The following is a 7,319-nucleotide window of genomic DNA, read 5'->3' on the forward strand; positions in this document are numbered from 1 at the left end:
CTTATGCTCACCCTTGTCACACTGTGTCCACAATTGGGCACAGACAGGAGCCAATTTACGTTGTTATATGAGCCACAGGTATCGATACAGCTGATTTGATAAAGAAATCAAAAATTTTTATCATAAATGATAAGGTATAACAAAAGATTAAGTACCCATCTGGATTTTCACGGCTTAGTTAGTCGCAGTATCAGTAGGAATAAAACCTCTCAGCTGCACAGTTTATCATATGTATGAAAATAAAAAATTAGATCAAAATAATGGTATTTTTAACTGTGCAGGAAAGGGAAACCTCCAAATTTGGTCTCCAAAACAGTAATGAAAGTATGATATTACACTTTGAATTATCAAAGAAGCAGGGAAACACAAACAATGAAATCTTCAGCTCTCAGAAATTATTCTCAAGTAATAGAAAAATAATGATAAATTGACACAGAGTGTTTTCTATATGATATGTGTCTTCAGAAAATACTGGGATAATTATGGGTTTCTGCCATGTAAAAGAGAGAGAGAGAAGGCGTTTATGTGCTGGATAAGGTCAAAAAAATGGCAGACGTATCCACATCCGCTTTTTTGATAGAAATATAGACCTCAAAAGGGTTGCATTAATTCCCTTGCTGGCGATAACTGACTGTCAATAGTATAGTCTATGCACCATGTGGGTAAGGTATTTGTAAATACCGGTCCGTGCAATGACAATGCACTGGTGCACAGAGACACATGTATTGAAAATGCACTGGTGCACAGAGACACATGTATAAACCAAACCTGGTGTATGTTCATAAAGTTCTAGTCCTACTTGATATACTGGGGGAGATCCTGGTATGAGGAAGGTGCCGGCCGCGTCTGCCCGCGTCCTGTCTGCTGCCGAGCTCCGGCCGCACTGTACTTCCTGTTTGGCTGGTTCCCTTGGCGACGGACTTTGCCGAGAACGGCTCGTTGCGGTCACGTGTGCGCACCACGTGACCGTGAGGATGCAGTCTCCTTCCTGACGTACGTTTCGCAATTTGCTTGGTCACAGGGCGTCAGTGGGTTCAACCCTTGTTTTTTCTTATATTGATAGTACTGTTAGCTGATTGGTTCTTAGTAAGTGATTGATAGGTATACGATCCTGTCATATTCGAGATCAGACCTGCTGATTCCCATTGAATAATACGTCATGATTGACAGTTGAAAATGCCATTCAGCATTTCATAGTGGATAGTCATATGGTTATTTTAAAAAGAGCTGGTTAGATTAATTCAAGGAATTATTCACAAAAAATATATTTACAAAAAATAGGGATATAAAGATGGTATAAATTATGAAGACACTTAAAATGGAATGTAAATATCTTGATCTATATGCATATGGGTATAAGAATAAATATGGTATAATATAATATAATAAAAAATTGCAATAAAATTTGCAGATTATTATATATATAAAAATAAGTCTATGTGTGACACTTAGTATGCCTATACTTAAAAAAAGGGGGGGATTATATACATTATTAAGAGGAAATAATATTAAATTAGGATATTGCTGGAAAGTTACTATTGAGAATTATTAAAAATAATTAATTAGTGATTACGTGACAGTGACTAATAAAGGTAAAAATGAGAATAAAAGTGAGAATAAAATTATTAATGAAAGTGAATATATAGATTATAATAAAGGTGAATAAATAAAGTGAGAAATATATAAAAATATAAAAATATATATTGAAATAATTTGAAGGGTCTATATATTGGTATAAGGGTTATAGCAATTATTTGGAATATGATATTATTGTGCAGAAATCATTATGAGGGCAATGTGATGGAAATTATAATTTTGTACTGCAAAAGGTGTGTATATGCATATACATTGATAAATATATGTATATATATATATATATATATATATATATATGCATACATAAAAGATTGTGAAGGGGTTAATTATAAGCCCATGGTGCTAAAATATATATATATATACATATATAATTATAGAAAGAAAAACAAAAGGATTATAATAGACTGGATGTGTATTTGGTGATACAGACTTAGAGGTTTTTTTTAAACCATTAGGTGTAATAGAATAAAGGTGACAATAAAATATATAGGATAATTAAAAATATAGTTGAAAAATAGATTAGTATAGAAATTTTTATTATTAATAATGTATAAATAAATAGATAGGCCAATAAAAAATTGTTTGGTGGCAGTGTTATATAATAAATTAAATTAATGAGATAATAAGGATTATTATCTTATTGAGATATCCTATAGTGTTATGAGAATATTTATTATTGGTGCTGGTATTGTATCGAAAAGTGATTCTTAGGGAATATCATATTTACTGGTTATTATCAATATTGTGCAGTACAATTAAAAACATTTTTGTTGTTAAGTAGTAAATGAAAATGAAAAAAGAAAATGAAAACATGATTAGGATTAGGGGGAGGGGGCAGGAAAAAATTCATTGAGGACAGTAGAATTACTGTTTTAATTCAGGAAAACTCCATAGTTTATATTTTCATTCATCCCAGAAGGGTGGATAGTGCCCAATTTGAAGATCCACTCACATTCTTTCTTCAATAGGATATCTGTCAAACTACCACCATATAATCATTGATCTTGAATTCTGTCCCGTATTTGTCTTTTACTTCCTTCACTGTTTCAAACAGTGAAGGAAGTAAAAGACAAATACGGGACAGAATTCAAGATCAATGATTATATGAATTGTCTGACTGAAGGGGTCATCTACTGCATCAAATGTAGCTGTGACAAGAAATATGTGGGTATGACCACTCGCCCACTAAAACAACGTGTTTTAGAACACATTGGGACCATACGTAATGCCACATCTGATAAAAGAAAGATGAAACCACTCACTACGGTAGCACGCCATTTCTACCAACACCATGACAATAGATGGGAGGATCTGAGGGTCTTCGGACTTGAAAAAATCAAACTCGGAATACGTGGTGGTAGTTTGACAGATATCCTATTGAAGAAAGAATGTGAGTGGATCTTCAAATTGGGCACTATCCACCCTTCTGGGATGAATGAAAATATAAACTATGGAGTTTTCCTGAATTAAAACAGTAATTCTACTGTCCTCAATGAATTTTTTCCTGCCCCCTCCCCCTAATCCTAATCAAGTTTTCATTTTCTTTTTTCATTTTCATTTACTACTTAACAACAAAAATGTTTTTAATTGTACTGCACAATATTGATAATAACCAGTAAATATGATATTCCCTAAGAATCACTTTTCGATACAATACCAGCACCAATAATAAATATTCTCATAACACTATAGGATATCTCAATAAGATAATAATCCTTATTATCTCATTAATTTAATTTATTATATAACACTGCCACCAAACAATTTTTTATTGGCCTATCTATTTATTTATACATTATTAATAATAAAAATTTCTATACTAATCTATTTTTCAACTATATTTTTAATTATCCTATATATTTTATTGTCACCTTTATTCTATTACACCTAATGGTTTAAAAAAAACCTCTAAGTCTGTATCACCAAATACACATCCAGTCTATTATAATCCTTTTGTTTTTCTTTCTATAATTATATATGTATATATATATATATTTTAGCACCATGGGCTTATAATTAACCCCTTCACAATCTTTTATGTATGCATATATATATATATATATATATATATATATATACATATATTTATCAATGTATATGCATATACACACCTTTTGCAGTACAAAATTATAATTTCCATCACATTGCCCTCATAATGATTTCTGCACAATAATATCATATTCCAAATAATTGCTATAACCCTTATACCAATATATAGACCCTTCAAATTATTTCAATATATATTTTTATATTTTTATATATTTCTCACTTTATTTATTCACCTTTATTATAATCTATATATTCACTTTCATTAATAATTTTATTCTCACTTTTATTCTCATTTTTACCTTTATTAGTCACTGTCACGTAATCACTAATTAATTATTTTTAATAATTCTCAATAGTAACTTTCCAGCAATATCCTAATTTAATATTATTTCCTCTTAATAATGTATATAATCCCCCCCTTTTTTTAAGTATAGGCATACTAAGTGTCACACATAGACTTATTTTTATATATATAATAATCTGCAAATTTTATTGCAATTTTTTATTATATTATATTATACCATATTTATTCTTATACCCATATGCATATAGATCAAGATATTTACATTCCATTTTAAGTGTCTTCATAATTTATACCATCTTTATATCCCTATTTTTTGTAAATATATTTTTTGTGAATAATTCCTTGAATTAATCTAACCAGCTCTTTTTAAAATAACCATATGACTATCCACTATGAAATGCTGAATGGCATTTTCAACTGTCAATCATGACGTATTATTCAATGGGAATCAGCAGGTCTGATCTCGAATATGACAGGATCGTATACCTATCAATCACTTACTAAGAACCAATCAGCTAACAGTACTATCAATATAAGAAAAAACAAGGGTTGAACCCACTGACGCCCTGTGACCAAGCAAATTGCGAAACGTACGTCAGGAAGGAGACTGCATCCTCACGGTCACGTGGTGCGCACACGTGACCGCAACGAGCCGTTCTCGGCAAAGTCCGTCGCCAAGGGAACCAGCCAAACAGGAAGTACAGTGCGGCCGGAGCTCGGCAGCAGACAGGACGCGGGCAGACGCGGCCGGCACCTTCCTCATACCAGGATCTCCCCCAGTATATCAAGTAGGACTAGAACTTTATGAACATACACCAGGTTTGGTTTATACATGTGTCTCTGTGCACCAGTGCATTTTCAATACATGTGTCTCTGTGCACCAGTGCATTGTCATTGCACGGACCGGTATTTACAAATACCTTACCCACATGGTGCATAGACTATACTATTGACAGTCAGTTATCGCCAGCAAGGGAATTAATGCAACCCTTTTGAGGTCTATATTTCTATCAAAAAAGCGGATGTGGATACGTCTGCCATTTTTTTGACCTTATCCAGCACATAAACGCCTTCTCTCTCTCTCTTTTACATGGCAGAAACCCATAATTATCCCAGTATTTTCTGAAGACACATATCATATAGAAAACACTCTGTGTCAATTTATCATTATTTTTCTATTACTTGAGAATAATTTCTGAGAGCTGAAGATTTCATTGTTTGTGTTTCCCTGCTTCTTTGATAATTCAAAGTGTAATATCATACTTTCATTACTGTTTTGGAGACCAAATTTGGAGGTTTCCCTTTCCTGCACAGTTAAAAATACCATTATTTTGATCTAATGTTTTATTTTCATACATATGATAAACTGTGCAGCTGAGAGGTTTTATTCCTACTGATACTGCGACTAACTAAGCCGTGAAAATCCAGATGGGTACTTAATCTTTTGTTATACCTTATCATTTATGATAAAAATTTTTGATTTCTTTATCAAATCAGCTGTATCGATACCTGTGGCTCATATAACAACGTAAATTGGCTCCTGTCTGTGCCCAATTGTGGACACAGTGTGACAAGGGTGAGCATAAGGTCTGCGGTCATACCCCGCTGGAGATGCCCAATCTCATCTGATCTTGGAAGCCAAGCAGTGGAGGGCCGGGTTAAGTACTTGGATAGGAGACTACCAAGGAACACCCTGGTACTGCAAATATTTGCCACCCATCTGTCACCAATACAGAGCATTGTATTACACCTCGGTTATGACCTATGATTCAACTATCTGCTAGGATTAAAATTCCCATTTGGGATATATAGCAGCTTATAAATGATGGTCATATTTTCAATAAGTGAGCAATTTATTATCACAGGTTGTCCTACAGTTGGAGTGTGATTACTAACAACACTATAGACATACCCACTTCGGCCTGAATTAGGTATTTGTACCTTACAATTTATATATTTCTCTTTATATTTTCGCAATGTCACCATTTAATAAACATCGGCACCCATTGAACTCCTCAATAATTAATTTTAAAGAGAATTAATAAAATATTGTATTTTAGTTAGTTTTTGTGACATTTAGTCATACAACGTTATCTGTATATTGAGTGCTTCCCAACAAGAGTCTTCTTTCTTCTTTTTTTCATGTTCTCAGTGTGAAAAGATTTCAAGACACTATGATATGGCTTGAAACCCGTATTCAGTGATCCGGGAGGTATTAAAGGGGTATAACAGTGAGTACGGCTGTACTTGCTTTATCTTCAATAAAACCACTCCACTGGCTAAGTGGGCTATTTGTAATTGTAAGGCATCTGCTGGTGTGTACAGAAACTCTGCTACATCCTCAAGCCTGTATACTGAACACATATTTTCAAAAATCCTGTTACTGTCCGTCATAACACCAACCAAACCAATATATACACAATGGTGTTTAGATCAATTTTTAGGGGGCTCTTTATTGAAATCTCTTTTTTTCTAATTATCTCACAATTATAGAAACACACCTTTACGGTACTCTACCTTCTATTGCCTGCCCCATCCCTCCCCAGGCATAAGGATACACAAGGATGCGCTAGTCAGGGATACACAAAAATCTTAATACAGATGCACGCATAGGCCTTGTGGTGTCCATAGGCTGTACAAAAACGCTTACTTTTCTTTCACGCAACAAAAGTGGCTTTTATCCAACACTAAATGAGCCCCTTCCTTTTTAACTTGCATTGAATGGAACAGGCAAAAAGCGAACATACAGAAACGTAAAAATAAAATATTTAACTTTAAAAGCCATTTAATTAATGTTTTCCATGCTAAAAGCCAGCCAGACATCATGGACCATACAGACTAATAGAAAAAATACCATCATCCAAGGTTTAATTTGTTTTCCACTTTTTCCATTTATAGTTTATTTGTGGAACTTTTGAAACTCATTTCAATCTTTAACCAGTTATTTAATTTTCAGCTGCTTCCCTTCCCGCAGTCCTTTTATTACAGGGATGACTCAGTGTTTCTTGGAAGAAGTGCTCTGGCTAATTTGTGTGTACACAGAAGCTTTAACCATATTTCCTATCACAAGATCAAAACTTAGTTACTGTTAATTATGCAAACATGACATTTAATAGGCCATTTATCAAAAGCATGTTAATTTCATACTTGCTAGTGAAGATACTTTTCTGGAACTTAGTTGGTGAATCCCATTTCAGTCTTACAGTGAAGCATGCTAGAGGACTGACTGGCAATATGCCATTCGCAAGATGGCAGAAACATTCTCCATTGCAGTCATATCCCGAGAACTTGTTTAGCTGTAGGAGGTGTATTGGCGTCTCCTAAAATGTTTGAGACCTCCTATGGGTATATGCTGTCGAAAAGGGGCTGG

At 33.7% G+C, this 7,319-nt stretch overlaps 1 pseudogene; it reads left to right on the forward strand.

The window, feature by feature from the left end:
* The first annotated feature begins 5,536 nt into the window (after positions 1–5,536).
* Positions 5,537–5,657, forward strand: LOC134971237 (5S ribosomal RNA; annotated as a pseudogene).
* Positions 5,658–7,319: the final 1,662 nt, after the last annotated feature.

The sequence above is a fragment of the Pseudophryne corroboree genome, chromosome 11 (assembly GCF_028390025.1).
Source record: "Pseudophryne corroboree isolate aPseCor3 chromosome 11, aPseCor3.hap2, whole genome shotgun sequence".
NCBI classification, from domain to species: Eukaryota; Metazoa; Chordata; class Amphibia; order Anura; family Myobatrachidae; genus Pseudophryne; species Pseudophryne corroboree.